Raw genomic sequence first — 17953 nt, 5'->3', positions numbered from 1 at the left:
AGCCTCACTTGAATTGCGTGAGTAATGAGTCGACGTTCACATTTTTTCCACCACTTCTCATCAGCAAACTGTGAGTTTATTACATGAGATTTTTTAACCCTTCTCTTAACTACACACGTGCAGAACGTCTTGCTAAGAGTTGCAGCGACTAATGGAACTCCGACGCGGGAGCAGCAATTACCCCGGGACCAGGTCGCCGGGTGACCTCCTGGAATTGCGGCCACCTGATCAATTGATCTGTCCCGAACGAACAGGTTGCCAACAAGCCTTGCCTTGAGGTGAGATGCTGCAATCGCGAGCGCTCTCTCGGTATGGAAAATATGGGTTATGTAAGGGTGGTACACACAGACACACACGCACGCGACGGCCTGTAACGAGCCTGTAATATGCCGATTTACAGCGCTCTCGGCTCGTGCACCGTCGCGGTGTTGCAGTGATATAATGAGAAATAAATATCTTTTGGCGTGCGAAAAGTGACGAGAGAACCATCACTAGGGAGGGAAAGAGAACGAAGGAATCTTAATTTGTTGCGATTGGTATTCATTTAACTTTGACCGTTATTGTCTATTCATATTCCAATTTTACCATTTTGTTCAACCTCAAAGAAGTTTTGACGATTTTGTATTTGTTGTATACAGCAATTCCCCACAAAAACAGCATGATTCGAAAAAAAGTTCTCCGATCGGGCTCAACATTTTTCTGGGGGTTCCTTGGCTGAAATAATTACACCCGTATATTTTTTGTTTCGCCGGGTGACCTAGAGTGGTCCGAAAAATTGCAATTTTCGTAGATTTTCGCAATAACCACTTTTTTCAAAAAAATCGTATCTCCACTCCATTTCATCCGATTTTAGCTGTCCTAGACGTAAAAGAAAGGTGATTAGTTTGGCTATTTGGAAAAAATAATTAAAAGTTTTAAAAATCTAGCTTAACATTTGAAAAGGTCGTATGAAAATTAAAAATGCTGTTTTAAAGGTCTCGGGACCAAAGAGCCTATGTCTGAAAATATTTTTATCGGATTCCTCGAAAAATTTTACATAATATATAAAAAAATGGTGAAATTATGTTTCCAATACTCTGAGATACGATTTTTTGAAAATAAAAACTGGGTTTTTCGACGCGCCACGCGCAAAAATGGGAAAATGATAAAAACGAGAAAAATCGACTTTTTTCACTAAAACTGCGATAACATGCAAATTTCAGCGATGACCTATACATCCCTAGTCTAATCTAATCTAATCTAAATCTAAACGATGACCTATACATCCCTAGTAACATTTTTGAACTAACAGGTTTTATCATGGTTCTGAAAACCCTCATACGGCCTAAATAGGCTTTTATGGTCTACTTAAAACCAAAACTGTTACTAGGGATGTTAGGGTACCAAAAGTTGCGTATTTCAATTACAAAAATTTTGGTACCCTAACATGTATAGGTCATCGCTGAAATTTTCAAGTTATCGCAGTTTTAGTGAAAAAAGGCGATTTTTTTCTGTTTTCGTCATTTTTCCATTCTTGTGCGTGGCGCGTCGAAAACCCAGTTTTTATTTTCAAAAAATCTTATCTCAGAGTATTGGAAACATAACTTCACCATTTTGCCTTCCTCACTGAGGTAAGGCTATAATCCTGCTCTAAAAATGAACTTTCTATTAAAAGCTCCTATACCCACCTTCATGTATACACATCTACTCAGAATCGAAAACTGAACAAATGTCTGTGTGTGTGTATGTGTGTGTGTATGTGTGTGTGTATGTGTGTGTGTATGTGTGTGTATGTGTGTGTGTATGTATGTATGAGACCAAAATTCTCACTGAGTTTTCTCAGCACTGGCTGAACCGATTTTGATCGAACCAGTTGCATTAGACTTGGTTTAGGGTCCCATACATCGCTATTGAATTGTTTGAAGTTTCGATAAGTAGTTCAAAAGTTATGCATAAAAATGTGTTTTCACAAATACCCGGATCTCAATTATATGCATGTAAACGATGTCCGGATCCATCAACCGACCCATCGTTGATTATGTAATTGAAAGGCCTTTCCAATGAGTCCAAGACATTGAAGATCTGGCAACCCTGTCTCGAGTTATGACCACTTAAGTGATATTTATTTACTTTTTTGAAGCCGGATCTCACTTAAATGTATGCAAACTATGTCCGGATCCATCATCCGACCCATCGTTGGTAAGGTAATTGAAAGGCCTTTCCAATGAGTACAAAACATTGATGATCTGGCAACCCTGTCTCGAGTTATGACCACTTAAGTGATATTTATGTACTTTTTTGAAGCCGGATCTCACTTAAATGGATGTAAACTATGACTGGATCCATCATCCAACTCATCGTTGGTTAGGTAATTGAAAGGCCTTTCCAATGAGTCCAAGACATTGAAGATCTGGCAACCCTGTCTCGAGTTATGACCACTTAAGTGATATTTGTGTACTTTTTTGAAGCCGGATCTCACTTAAATGTATGTAAACTATGTCCGGATCCATCATCCGACCCATCGTTGGTAAGGTAATTGAAAGGCCTTTCCAATGAGTCCAAGACATTGAAGATCTGGCAACCCTGTCTCGATTTATGACCACTTAAGTGATATTTATGTACTTTTTTGAAGCCGGATCTCACTTAAATGTATGTAAACTATGTCCGGATCCATCATCCGACCCATCGTTGGTAAGGTAATTGAAAGGCCTTTCCAATGAGTCCAAGACATTGAAGATCTGGCAACCCTGTCTCGAGTTATGACCACTTAAGTGATATTTATGTACTTTTTTGAAGCCGGATCTCACTTAAATGTATGCAAACTATGTCCGGATCCATCATCCGACCCATCGTTGGTAAGGTAATTGGAAGGCCTTTCCAATGAGTATAAAACATTGATGATCTGGCAACCCTGTCTCGATTTATGACCACTTAAGTGATATTTATGTACTTTTTTGAAGCCGGATCTCACTTAAATGTATGAAAACTATGTCCGGATCCATCATCCGACCCATCGTTGGTAAGGTAATTGAAAGGCCTTTCCAATGAGTACAAAACATTGATGATCTGGCAACCCTGTCTCGAGTTATGACCACTTAAGTGATATTTATGTACTTTTTTGAAGCCGGATCTCACTTAAATGGATGTAAACTATGACTGGATCCATCATCCAACTCATCGTTGGTTAGGTAATTGAAAGGCCTTTCCAATGAGTCCAAGACATTGAAGATCTGGCAACCCTGTCTCGAGTTATGACCACTTAAGTGATATTTATGTACTTTTTTGAAGCCGGATCTCACTTAAATGTATGTAAACTATGTCCGGATCCATCATCCGACCCATCGTTGGTTAGGTAATTGAAAGGCCTTTCCAATGAGTCCAAGACATTGAAGATCTGGCAACCCTGTCTCGATTTATGACCACTTAAGTGATATTTATGTACTTTTTTGAAGCCGGATCTCACTTAAATGTATGTAAACTATGTCCGGATCCATCATCCGACCCATCGTTGGTAAGGTAATTGAAAGGCCTTTCCAATGAGTACAAAACATTGATGATCTGGCAACCCTGTCTCGAGTTATGACCACTTAAGTGATATTTATGTACTTTTTTGAAGCCGGATCTCACTTAAATGTATGTAAACTATGTCCGGATCCATCATCCGACCCATCGTTGGTAAGGTAATTGAAAGGTCTTTCCAATGAGTACAAAACATTGAAGATCTGGCAACCCTGTCTCGAGTTATGACCACATAAGTTATACATTGTGTTCTTTTTTTCTGGATCTAAAAAAATGATGAAACCCTTCATATACCCATTTTTGGTAAAAAGTGAGGAAGGCATCAACCACATAGGTGGATTAAGTTAGTTTTTAGATATGTTATGTGAAATTTTCCGGGGAATCCGATAAAAATATTTTAAGACATAGGCTCTTTGGTCCCGAGACCTTCAAAACAGCATTTTTAATTTTCATACGACCTTTTCAAATGTTAAGCTAGATTTTTAAAACTTCTAATTATTTTTTCCAAATAGCCAAACTAATCACCTTTCTTTTGCGTCTAGGACAGCTAAAATCGGATTAAATGGCGTGGAGATATGATTTTTTGAAAAAAAGTGGTTTTTTGCGAAAAATGACCAAAATTGCCATTTCGGACCACCCTAACAGAGCGTAGGTCACCCAAATGGCCAAACAATAATTTCAGCCAAGGATCCCCCGGAAAAATTTTGAGCCCGATCGTAGAACTTTTTTTTCGAATCATGCTGTTTTCGTGGGGAATTGCTTTTTATTTATTGCATTTGTTATATTTTGTATTTATTGTATTTTTGGATAGGGGAGAGTGGGGAGACTTGATCCCCTTTTTTTGTATCGCACATAACTCTGTCAATTTCTCACAAAACTATGATCTTTTTGCATGAATTGAAAGCTTAAACATTCAACTATGTTTGGCTGATAAGGGTCTTTCATCAGATTAACTCTTCGAATCATGCCAAGCGTTTTAAAAAAATATTTTAAACCGGCATTTTCAAAATGTTGGGGGTAATTTGATCCCCCTTTTAACATTTTGAAGAAATCTTAAGCAAAATGTTTCTTATTCATCTAAATTTTTAATTTTCTATAAGTTACAGCAATTTCACATCAAACCTGTACGTTTGTGTTCAAGATATAACAAGTTTAGCATGCAAAATATGTAAAAACATAAAATTTTCTTTTTTAGACCAAAATTGAGCATGTTTACAAAAACTGGTAATTTTTGTTTACAAAACTTTGGAAAAATGGTTCAAACTGCAATAAGTTATGTACAACTATACTAAAGGAAACTATGTACGAAAACCCAGCCCAATTATTTAATCTTGAGGCTGATTCGAGTGACTGTAAAAATGCAGGGATCAAGTCTCCCTAAACGCACTTTTTAAACAATTGATTGTAAAAATAGTGTGACGATAAATTAAACGTCAAATGCGTAAGGGTTTTTCAGTTGATATGTTTATCAAACAATTCATGTATAAAAAATATTTTTTTGAGTAATTTTTGTGTGTTTTCTATACTTATCAAAACAAAGATGGATGTTTTTTGCAGCACTTCTTAGAAAAATATGTGTAACTCAATCTAAACATTTTTTATTTTTTTTCTTTGTTTTTAACAATGAGTTTTAGTCAATTTAGCACAACTTTCTAGAACAAAGCTAATTGTTTTACCCACATGCTGACGAGATACAGGCTTGGGATCAAGTCTCCCCGGGGACCAAGTCTCTCCACTCTCCCCTACATATACTCTATTTAAATTGAATGCGTATACCGAATGCGAATGCGTATACCACAACTAAATAACTTTGTTTTTGTTTTTTAGCAATATCTGCAATCACTTTCAACATTACCGCAAGCCGCACTCATCAAGCCTCATGAACGGTACAAAACACTCTCACTAGGGAACCTGTTTGAAAATTTGATGTAAAAGTCTCTCGATGAAAAAAAAAAGTTTCTTACAAATCTGTTATATTTTTTGAAGAAAATCGTATTTAAATTATAAAAAAATCAATTCAAATGAATAAAAACAAAATTTAACACAGGAAAGAAAATAAATAAACCAACAAAGTCAAAACTGTTGCCCCTTACCCTTGGTGCAATCCCTCACTTAATTCAGGTGTTGAGAGTTTTTCAACATTTTTTTTAACTCGCGTTGTTGCACTTCTCTTACCGGTTGGCCGCTCTTGTCGGCCAAACTTATTAAAAGAGTGACACAGTTTTTCTTTTTTTTTTCGGTGGAAATATTGAACCATTCCGTCCTCACCAGCCAAGGTACACCGACTTGAACCGTTCAAGAGTCGGCAGTGCACTCAATAAATTGTTGATGTTGGGAAATGGAGACACCTGTGTGCCGGAGAGGGCTGTTGTGATACGGAGTGGTCACACTATTTGGCAGTGATGTGTTTATTGTGACACTGAATTGCCGTCTTATGGCGATTCGGAGGCAATTTAGAGCTATGTAGCAGCACTAGACGGTAGTTGAATTCACCAACAATTGTTGTGTTTGTTTACAAACAAATCCGCAAGATGTCAGCGAACCGTTACGTCGTTACGTAACGCCGTAACTGGAGCCTTTCGGCGTTTGAGAGGCTTATCTAGGTGCGGTAAATCTCCTCTCAATTTAATTTCAAATCACCAATCAGTCTACACTCAATCTAACCGTAATCGCACCCCATTCAGCCATCCGGCAAATTGAGAGCCCTCCGCCTCCGTCGAAATGCCCTGTGGTAAATTTAAAGTCACGCTCTCGCCACGGTGTGAAAATTCAAACGCATGACTGTCGTTGAGGGACGGACGATTCCACTCAACAGAAGCCGCTTGATGAAGCGATTATGGCGATTAAATTAATGCATGGTAACTGCACTTAACTGACTCACCATAAGCTTGAAACTAAGGTTAAACCATCCAAATCTCTTGGTAAAATGAGCTTCGGAGAAAAAAAAAACAACTGTCAAAAGGGGGATGATTCACTTTGAATCTGCGCATGCAGTGCTGCGTCTTCAACCAGCCGTCTATGCGTTGACCCTGGCGTTCGTAGTAATCGTAGTAGATCGAAGCAACCCGCGTGAACTGACGCGCGGTGAATCACAGCAAAAAGCCTGCCACCAATACGATGACGCGGGAAAAGCCCACTAGATCCAACCTGATTCAACGGCCAAGGATTCTTAAAATAGGAAAACATTCCGTTCGGGCTTATAATAGCTTGCGAAACAAAGTCGGGTTGGAATGTCCAGTTTGAAACGTGTTGAATCAGTAAGCAAATTGACGTGGCGCTACAGAGCGATGACTACGATGATCATGGTGTTGATGGCCAATCGTCACGGAATGATCGGCGGATGAAGAGCATAGCAGTTGATCCATAGATTATTAATCAAGTAGATGTCCCACTAGGAATTTGCTCCATATACCCAGTTGGCGACACCCCTTTAGCGCTCTGCGCGCCACCACAGTCAAATTACAGGTACTAAATTGCTAAACAAAATCGTAGCACTCTTGAACTTTTCAACCAAAAATTTCATGGCATCAACAAGTGTCACTTATTTTGTTTTGCTTGTTGGTTCGTAAAACTGTTTCCATGATAACCACGGTGGTGGTGGCTGTTGTTTGTTAAATTTCGAGAAGCTAAAATTTCGACACTTCCGGGAACCGATGGTCCGCCAATGGTAAGAACAACAGCAGAACCGTTCTCTGTTTTGATTTGAACAACTTTGTTATTTTTTTTATCTTCTCAGTTTGAAAACAAACGCAGTACCGTCAGCAAATGTAGTACCATTGTCGGTGAGCAGCAACTGGTTGCGCCAATCAATGGGATTCTTGTTACTCGATATGAACGACCGGAAGTTAACAGCGAAAATGGCGATAGCATGGTTGAAAAGGCCACATCAGCGGTTACCACCCCCTCTGTCGTGCCCCCACAACCTGTAACAGACCAGCCCCGTTCCCCCCTTCAAGATATGTACCGTGAAAAAAACAAGATCTATAAAAAAATAAGATGTTTTATTCCCAAGAATTTTATATTTATATCAATAATATAATAAAATAAAAATTATAACTTATTGCGCAGCATTACAGAAACATTGGGCCCTTTGCTATCGGTTCGGGGAATGATCTCAAGGTGCGTAAATTTACGAGATCAGAGGCAAAAGATGGACGTTTCCGGTCGCAGTCTTAAATTTGTCCGGAAGTATGACAGCATCGACTGTCCAGGCTTCTGATTATAGCATCGGGTACAAAGTCGCACCGCTTCACCATTGTGTTTTCCGGAAATTTACGTAGCTGAGAAATTCAAAACAAGCTTTTTGATGGAGGATTATGTTTGTTATAACTTTATTTCTCACCTGCCTTTTTGAAGAGCACAAAACTTCCGTTCTATTGACCGGAAAATTCTAACGCCGACATAATCTGCACCACCAACTTTCGATGGAACTAGGCCAGCTGCTCGAAGCGGCAGAAAACGGCGCAGCCAGCAAATTCCTAAAACATTCGCGAAGCAAAGAGAACGCAAAATGCGCGGTACGTCTTTGTTTTGACATTTCCTAGAAACAGCAGTTGCTAGTCGAGAGTTGCTTGGATATACCCGCTGAGCATTGAACTGAAACTGGGGAGGATTTTTTTTCAATCGTTCCCAAAGGGTAGGTTAGTACCTGTGAATTGCCACCAGGTGTAATTTTGGCGTGGCGGTAGTGTCGCCAGCCCCAACAGCGGAGTGGCGTATCTATATATATTTAGTCTATGGTTGATCACAGCAGTTTCGTGACGTAGACGCGGTATATGGAAATGTTTACTCTCTCGCGTGATGAGATGTACAATTTGTTGGGGGAACGAAGGTTAATGACGCATGGCAGTGGAAAGTTCTGACCCGAGAACAAGCAAAAAACTAACTTAATCCACCTATGTGGTTGTTGCCTTCCTCACTTTTAACCAACATTTGGTGATATGATGGGTTTGGACACAAATTCTATCTATCTTCTATATATATACAAAATTTCGACGGTTTTGTTCCAACGCGAATCAATTCAACACGGAACGTCCGATCGAGGTGCTCTTTGTTGCGTTGGGTTCGTATGCTAAGTTCGTGAGTCCAAGGAAGGTTCATACGCCAAAAAGTTACAACTTTGGCCACTCTGGAACCGATTCCAGAAAATTTGCAGATTGTATGGGAAAGGTTAAAATCGAATTTTGATCACAGGAGGCTGAATAAGCAAAAAAGTCGAAAACGTCAACAAACGAAAAAAGGCAGAAAGAAAATTGTCAGGTAAGGCTTGTTTCTTAATAAAGAATACACAAATGTCACTTTTAAGCGGTCATAACTTGAGACTGAGCGTTGTCAGATCTTCAATGTTTTGGACTCTTTAGAAAGATCTATTGATTACCTAACCAACGATTGATCAGAAGATGGATCCGGACATAGTTTACATGCATTTAAGTGAGATCCGGCATCAAAAAAGTACATAAATATCACTTAAGTGGTCATAACTTGAGACAGGGATGCCAGATCTTCAATGTATTGGACTCATTGGAAAGGTCTTTTGATTACCTATCCAACGATGGGTTGAATGATGGATCCGGATATAGTTTACATACATTTAAGTGAGATCCGGCATTAAAAAAGTACATAAATATCACTTAAGTGGTCATAACTTGAGACAGGGTTGCCAGATCTTCAATGTATTGGACTCATTGGAAAGGTATTTCGATTACCTATCCAACGATGGGTTGAATGATGGATCCGGATATAGTTTACATACATTTAAGTGAGATTCGGCATTAAAAAAGTACATAAATATCACTTAAGTGGTCATAACTCGAGACAGGGTTGCCAGTTCTTCAATGTATTGGACTCATTCGAAAGGTCTTTCGATTACCTATCCAGCGATGGGTTGAATGATGGATCCGGACATAGTTTACATACATTTAAGTTAGATCCGGCTTCAAAAAAGTACATAAATATCACTTGAGTGGTCATAACTTGAGACAGGGTTGCCAGATCTTCAATGTATTGGACTCATTCGAAAGGTCTTTCGATTACCTATCCAACGATGGGTTGAATAATGGATCCGGACATAGTTTACATACATTTAAGTGAGATCCGGCTTCAAAAAAGTACATAAATATCACTTAAGTGGTCATAACTCGAGACAGAGTTGCCAGATCTTCAATGTTTTGGACTCATTCGAAAGGTCTTTTGATTACCTATCCAACGATGGGTTGGATGATGGATCCGGACATAGTTTACATACATTTAAGTGAGATCCGGCATCAAAAAAGTACATAAATATCACTTAAGTGGTCATAACTTCAGACAGGGTTGCCAGAACTTCAATGTTAAGGACTTGTTGGAAAGGTCTTTCGATAACCTAACCAACGATGGGTTGGGTGATAGGCCTGGACATAGTTTACATGCATTTATGTGAGATCCGATTCGCAACTCTGACACTTTTTTATACGTAACTTTTGAACTACTTATCGGATCTTCAAACAATTCAATAGTGCAGTATGGGGCACCAAACCGGATCGAATGCAACTTATTTGACTCAAATCGGATCAGCCAGTGCCGAGAAAACTTGGCAAGAATTTTGAGCACTAAGGGGAATACGCACACACATACACAGACATTTGTTCAGTTTTCGATTCTGAGTCGATAGGTATACATGAATATAGGTCTACGAGCTGTTTTTCAAAAGTTCATTTTTCGAGCAGGATTATAGCCTTACCTCAGTGAGGAAGGCAAAACAGGTCCATCGATGAAGATGTGTTATTACAGTTGTATTGTCGTCATTGAAGCTGTGTCCATTAGAAAAAAAAACTAATAATAATTCTAACAAATAAAAAAAAAGCTATAGTGGCATCATTCAATCGCTTTTTAAAATCGTTCCTTTAGTTATCCATATCATCAACGGCATGGACTAACTCAAAGTTGTAAACTCCTAGTTAAAAAGCTCCTACAAAAACTTCATCTGATATCTTCTACAATGCTCACCGATACGGAAAAGTGAGCCAAGTCATCACGAAACGGCAATTTTGGAAGCTGAACTAGAGCGTGTGGCACATGTGCCACTCACTGCAGTAAGTTTGGCAGGATGTTGCGTTTACACATTAATTACAGCAACACAAACTTGACCCTGACCTGTAAGTTGTTTGACTTGCTTTAGGCTCCTTCTTCAGGGAAGGGTTTGAAAACTTTGTTAGCCATAATTCTTGCTGTGATTATGTTGAGGTTTGAGACTTTTTTTTCAAAGGTAATTTTAGCAATTAGGGCAATTCTCTAGGAAATCGATCTTTTTTTAAATTTTATTTTTTTTATTTTTTAATACGTCTGAAACTTTTTTGGTTCCCTTGGTATGCCCAAAGAAGCCATTTTGCATCATTAGTTTGTCCATATAATTTTCCATTTCCATTTCCATAACATTTAATATTACGCCCTTTTGAAATTTTAGTCTTGATTTAAAAATTTTGAAAATATTGTTTTCGAAAAGATCGGAAAACTTCATATTACAACATTGTAAATCAGACAATTAATTGCTAAGATATCGACGTTAGAAAATGGTGGCTTGTTTGGGTGAGACTTAGAAAACATCAATCTCAGCAACTAAGGATCGTATCAACAAAGTTCATTAAAGCAAAATATATAAAATTTCCTCAGCATTTCAAAAATATGTTTTGAAAAGTGTGCACTAATTTAAAAAAATTAGAATCTGCGACTATTTCCTAAAAAGTTAGCTAAAAATGACTATAACTTGAAAACGGTGAACTTTATCAAAATTTCACTGAAGTACTTACTGATTTGCAAATTTGATTTAACATCGAAAAATGAAGTTGAAATTTTTTTTCAGATTTTTTGAAAAATTAGCATTGATTAAAAAATTTGCACCCAGATTTTTGTTACAGACATTTTAGCATCTTCAAAACTACGGGTACTATCGAAGTAGTGTTTTATTCATGCCTAAATTACTGTCCACAAAGTAATTTACAACAAAGTTTGACTAATTTTACAATCCCGTTGTTGCAGGATTGGGTCCAAAAGTTTGAAAATTTTAGAATAACAAGTTCCTTCGTTGCTGTGCACCCTTAAATTAAAAATCACCAATTTTTTTCCGTGTATCATTTTTTTAAAGTGAAGACACTAAATCGATAAAAAAATTCCTTCAATAGATAAAGATTTTTAAATTTTCATTAATCATTTTTGTATGGAAAGCTGCCAAATTTATAAGAAAAAATATATGCACAAACTAATGATGCAAAATGGCTTCTTTGGGCATAACAAAGGCACCAAAAAAGTTTCAGTCGATAAAAAATACAAAAAAAAAATCTAATGACCGAAATATGAGAGAATTGCTAAATACTAAATTCAAAAAAAATCTGTTCCCGAGGAAATATTTTAGAATATTCTCATAAAAAAATTATAACTATTTTTCTTCAATAATTCTGCAGTTTAGTTAACTTTTAAAACCAGAGCTAAACAAGATGATAAGATTTTTTTTTTCATAAAACTGCGATCAGAATAACATAAAGAATAATCATCATCAAATTGAATTGGACTGAATTCCCATTTTTTAGTATCAAGATACTATCTTTAAATTCCATGCAATCCTCAACGTTATAAAATTAATGAGTGTCAAGCGAAAATAAAAACAAAATTTTGAACCAGCCTTCGGAACACATTTGCTAGCTTACCCATTCTGTGAGCTTTAAGCCCAACACTGCACCGAACGAAGCTTTTCATCCCCCCATTGCAGTCCCTCGCCAAATCAACAACAAGGGTTGAAAAGCTCCAAGTCACCACCCCACCAAAAGTACCGCAAAGCATCGACGCGCTGCTTGCATGCAACGTTGCGCGCAAGTTTCCTCCCAACTCCGACAAAGCTATTTTGGTTTTGTACAAGCGGAAAAAGTTCGCGCGAGCAATGAGTGTTTACAACGATGCTTTGGTTTGTTTCATATCACGAGCGGTGACTTCAACTGCAAAGGAGACGAAACTGATTACTCAAAAATAGTTTTTCGATAATTCATTTTTTTAAAAGTATTTTTTTAAAGGGTTTTATTTATTTTCGTGCAAATCAAAAGTCTGTATTGTGTCTGTATCATGCTGATTAAACCAAATTGAAAGCATCATTTAAATTTGAAAAAAAAATGAATTTTTAAACAATGAACTATTTATAAAAAAGAACTTCAAATATTTGTGATTTCAGAGTCGAAAAATTTGTATAATTCAGATCTATCTGTATAAGCAGTTGAATTCAGAACTTATTAATTTCCTTCCAAAATACCTGTGTGTTGAAAATCCAAAATTTTTCGCATTCCAGATTCATTCAAAGGGCAACGAACTCTTCCACAGTATCCCTTATCACACCCAAACAACTCATCCAACATCACGCCCTTAGCAACAACGGCACCTTATCGAATATGAATTTCACACGCGCTTGTGGCAAATCCGGAACGCTCTTTTTTAATGGGACGCAAACCCAAGGCTCAACCAGATATCGACCGCCACCTGGCAAACCTGTTTGACGACCAGAAGTTCCGTCCTCCCGGGCGCCGATTTCGCCCCACGAATGTGATTTCGAATGTCGCGAAACCGTCCCAAAATTCATTCTACCAGCAACGCACGTGGTGACGATGGTGATGAAATCTCCGAGCGAGCTGGTGATTTTTTGGGGTTTTTTTTGCTAGTATACGTCAGCTCAGTTTGGAGAGTGTGTGGTATTTTAGAAGATTTGTAATTTGGGAGAAATATCGTATGCGAGACAACCGGTTCCTCAGACAACTGTTAGTTTAAAAATAAAAATCTGTTCAAATATTTAGCAAAAGTCCCAGGTAGAGAAGCTCTGTTGTGGATTATTTCTGTTCAAGAAGCTAGAATGAAATATAAGAGGTTGAAAATTATTCAATATTCAAATCATCTGGATGGAACGGTCTTCCGAATCATGTTCATATCAAATTTATTCTGTTTAAGGGTGCACAGCAACGAAGGAAGTTGTTGTCTTCTTATTCCAACATTTTCAAACTTACGGACCCAATCCTGCAACAACGCGATTGTCAAATTAGTCAAACTTTGTTGTAAATTACTTTGTGGACAGTTCTTTAGGGTATAAATAAAAAAATATTTCGATAGTACCCGTCATTTTGAAGATACTAAAATGTCTGTAACAAAAATCTGGGTGCAAAAGCTCTGGTTGATGTGCAATTCTCATAAAAGATGTTGAGGTATTTATCGTGAAACGGATTTTTTTAATTTCTTTTACCTTGTGCTTACGAAAAAATCTTCTATTTATGTCTTGCTTTTCCACGTTTTTTTTTACTTTATTTTTTAATCAAAATCAAATCAAATGTATTCATATTTTGATATGCACATATGCAGTGTAAACACGAAAAAAGAATTCAGGCTTCAAATTCAACCAATGTCAAATTATTTAGCATGGAGACAAAAATTTACTCTAGAAAATTGATGCGCAGGATATTCTGCTACAATTAGTCTTAGGGACAGATAACGATTTCACACCTAAGAGCGATAATTATGTGCCAACCTTCTCAAAGTACCGTCAGCAGAGGTGACATTGGGATAACAAATTTCAAGTCTAACTTTGAAAAATACACTATAACAGTTTAGCTTCGATCACAAATTTTCAAAATAACAATTAATTTAAGAAAATTTAATTTACGTCTTTTTTCGTTTCTTTAAGAACAATTGCTGATTAAATTGCAACCCGTCACTTATGTGTTATCTTGTGCCACGTTCTATATTTTTACAGCAAATAAATCATGCAAGATATCACACAAGCGACGAAACAATTTAACTAGTTTTTTCGGTGAAAATCTTTGCTCCAGCCAGGCCTGCAAAATGTTTCCAACCCAGTGTACACATGAAGCAAACCAAAATGTCAGTTCACTGCTAGCATCTGACTGTAAGCCTACTGTGTCCGTTCAACCAATGCCGCCTGACTCGTGCCGGTCGGCTGCTGGAGAATGAGAGACGTGAAAAAATGAGCTACACTCACTCAATTCGTGTCGTATGACTGACTCGTAAAATCCTCTCTATACACAATTTTGACTATTTTTAAACAATTGAATGGTTCTAGACTGTGCAAAACACTTCATAACTTATATTCAAAATTACATTTCCACGCATATATACCAACTTTTTGTGTAAAAACTTGTTTCTTTATGTGTGTGCGTGCAACGTCGAATGAGCGTTGGTCGACTACTGCCTCGCATTGCAGCTGCTCAGTGAGCTAGGGCACTCACGACTGAGTCGGGTTTGTTTATGTCACGGTTTTGCGGTTCAGTGAATGAATCTGAAAAAATCGTGTATGCGTCGCCGATTTTCGCGTCAGGACCCCTGACATTTTCAGCTCTGGCTCCAGCATACCATAAAGAATGCCTTTGATTTTTTGAAGAAATTTTCACGAAAAAGGAAAGAAAAAAATTTCAATTAAATTTGCATTGGCCTTATTTTAAATTAAAAATATGAGTAAAATACTTATATTTTTAAGGTCATAAAAAATTTATTTAAAAAAGCTTGAGATGCAATTTGACTCTACAAATATTCTTTTTAATTTCTATCAAAAAGAACAAAAAAAAATATTTGGAACCGTTTGTGACCCAAACTAGGATATTTCTGAACATCACGAAAAAGCAACTGTTTCTTTTTCCAGCCAAAAAGGATATTCTATATTTTCATGATCGACTTAATAAATATTCATAAAGTACAAAATTAGCATCAAGTTGTTATGAGCAGTTCCCTCAGATTTCGGTCATTCGATTTTTATTGTACTTTTTAATCCGATCGAAATTTTTTTGGTGCCTACGGTATGCCCAAAGAAGCCATTTTGCATCATTATAATTTTCCATACAAATTTGGCAGCTTTCCATACAAAAATGATGTATGAAAATTGTTGATCGATTTGGTGTCTTCGGCAAAGTTGTAGGTATGGATAAGGACTACATCAGGGGCGCCGACTAGTCCAAAATTTTGGGGGGGCACGGTTGTTTTCCGAAATCGATAGGTAAGAGTGGCGATTAGATGTTAAAGTTTCTTGTATATCACGAATTTTAATAATTTTATTACGATGTGATACGATTTTTTTTTCATCCGGAATCCATTTTTTTAAGAAAAAGATTGATAAATTATCGTGATTGAGAATGTTAATTGAAGGGAAATTTTTATATTTTTAAGAATTTAAGAATTTAAGAATTTAAGAAAGTAAGAATTTAAGAATTTAAGAATTTAAGAATTCAAGAATTCAAGAATTTAAGAATTTAAGAATTTAAGAATTTAAGAATTTAAGCATTTAAGAATTTAAGAATTTAAGAATTTAAGAATTTAAGAATTTAAGAATTTAAGAATTTAAGAATTTAAGAATTTAAGAATTTAAGAATTTAAGAATTTAAGAATTTAAGAATTTAAGAATTTAAGAATTTAAGAATTTAAGAATTTAAGAATTTAAGAATTTAAGAATTTAAGAATTTAAGAATTTAAGAATTTAAGAATTTAAGAATTTAAGAATTTAAGAATTTAAGAATTTAAGAATTTAAGAATTTAAGAATTTAAGAATTTAAGAATTTAAGAATTTAAGAATTTAAGAATTTAAGAATTTAAGAATTTAAGAATTTAAGAATTTAAGAATTTAAGAATTTAAGAATTTAAGAATTTAAGAATTTAAGAATTTAAGAATTTAAGAATTTAAGAATTTAAGAATTTAAGAATTTAAGAATTTAAGAATTTAAGAATTTAAGAATTTAAGAATTTAAGAATTTAAGAATTTAAGAATTTAAGAATTTAAGAATTTAAGAATTTAAGAATTTAAGAATTTAAGAATTTAAGAATTTAAGAATTTAAGAATTTAAGAATTTAAGAATTTAAGAATTTAAGAATTTAAGAATTTAAGAATTTAAGAATTTAAGAATTTAAGAATTTAAGAATTTAAGAATTTAAGAATTTAAGAATTTAAGAATTTAAGAATTTAAGAATTTAAGAATTTAAGAATTTAAGAATTTAAGAATTTAAGAATTTAAGAATTTAAGAATTTAAGAATTTAAGAATTTAAGAATTTAAGAATTTAAGAATTTAAGAATTTAAGAATTTAAGAATTTAAGAATTTAAGAATTTAAGAATTTAAGAATTTAAGAATTTAAGAATTTAAGAATTTAAGAATTTAAGAATTTAAGAATTTAAGAATTTAAGAATTTAAGAATTTAAGAATTTAAGAATTTAAGAATTTAAGAATTTAAGAATTTAAGAATTTAAGAATTTAAGAATTTAAGAATTTAAGAATTTAAGAATTTAAGAATTTAAGAATTTAAGAATTTAAGAATTTAAGTATACCTATCGACTCAGAATCGAAAACTGAACAAATGTCTGTGTGTGTGTGTGTGTGTGTGTGTGTGTGTGTGTGTGTGTGTGTGTGTGTGTGTGTGTGTGTGTGTGTGTGTGTGTGTGTGTGTGTGTGTGTGTGTGTGTGTGTGTGTGTGTGTGTGTGTGTGTGTGTGTGTGTGTGTGTGTGTGTGTGTGTGTGTGTGTGTGTGTGTGTGTGTGTGTGTGTGTGTGTGTGTGTGTGTGTGTGTGTGTGTGTGTGTATGTATGTATGTGTTCAAAATTCTTGCCAAGTTTTCTCAGCACTGGCTGGACCGATTTTGATCAAAGCGGTTGCATTCGACTTGGTTTAGGGTCTCATACATCGCTATTGAATTGTTTGATGTTTCGATAAGTAGTTCAAAAGTTATATATAAAAATGTGTTTTCACATTTATCCGGATCTCACTTATATGCATGAAAACTATGTCCGGATCCACCATCCGACCCATCGTTGGTTAGGTTATCAAAAAACCTTTCCAACGAGTCCAAAACATTGAAGATCTGGCAACCCTGTCTCGAGATATGGCCACATAAGTGATATTGATGCACTTTATTGAAGCCGGATCCCACTTAAATGTATGTAAACTATGTCCGGATCCACCATCCGACCCATCGTTGGTTAGGTTATCGAAAAACTCTACGAGCTCACAACATTTTTGATCTGGCAACCTTGTCTCGAGTTATGATTACTTAAGTTATATGCGTGTACGTATTCTTCTGGATCTAAAAAAAAATGGCTGAAATATGTGTCCAAACCACTCATATTACCCGAAACGAAACTATTGGCACTACGCCCCCCGGGGCATGGCCTTCCTCTAACGTGGGATTTCTGCTCCAGCGCCTCTGACGAGACAGGAGAAACCGGGACCGACGTTTTACTTCACCATCCGATAGAAGCTCAGTGGATAAGGCGGGAATCGAACCCGCGTCTCATAGCATCATCGGGATCGGCAGCCGAAGCCGCTACCCCTGCGCCACGAGACCCACATATTACCCATTGTGAGTAAAAAGTGAGGAAGGCATCAACCACGTAGGTGGATTAAGTTAGTTTTTTAAATCGATCATAGCTTGTGTTTTTTAAAGATTATAATGTGGAATTG

At 36.1% G+C, this 17953-nt stretch overlaps 1 protein-coding gene and 1 long non-coding RNA gene across 3 annotated transcripts in view; one reads left to right on the top strand and one right to left on the bottom strand.

Moving 5' to 3' along the window:
• The window catches only part of LOC120432523 (ABC transporter G family member 23), a 177013-nt gene that overhangs the window by 144854 nt on the left and 14206 nt on the right, over window positions 1–17953 (bottom strand). The gene's annotated exons all lie outside the window — the stretch shown is intronic.
• On the top strand, window positions 6874–7457 carry LOC120417215 (uncharacterized). Its single transcript, XR_005605439.2, has 2 exons — window positions 6874–7165; window positions 7235–7457. It is a non-coding gene; the product is annotated as an uncharacterized LOC120417215 (long non-coding RNA).

Source organism: Culex pipiens, chromosome 1, assembly GCF_016801865.2.
Source record: "Culex pipiens pallens isolate TS chromosome 1, TS_CPP_V2, whole genome shotgun sequence".
Lineage (NCBI taxonomy): Eukaryota > Metazoa > Arthropoda > Insecta > Diptera > Culicidae > Culex > Culex pipiens.
Note: the sequence above shows the minus strand (reverse complement) of the source record. Positions and strands in the feature narration are given on the sequence as shown.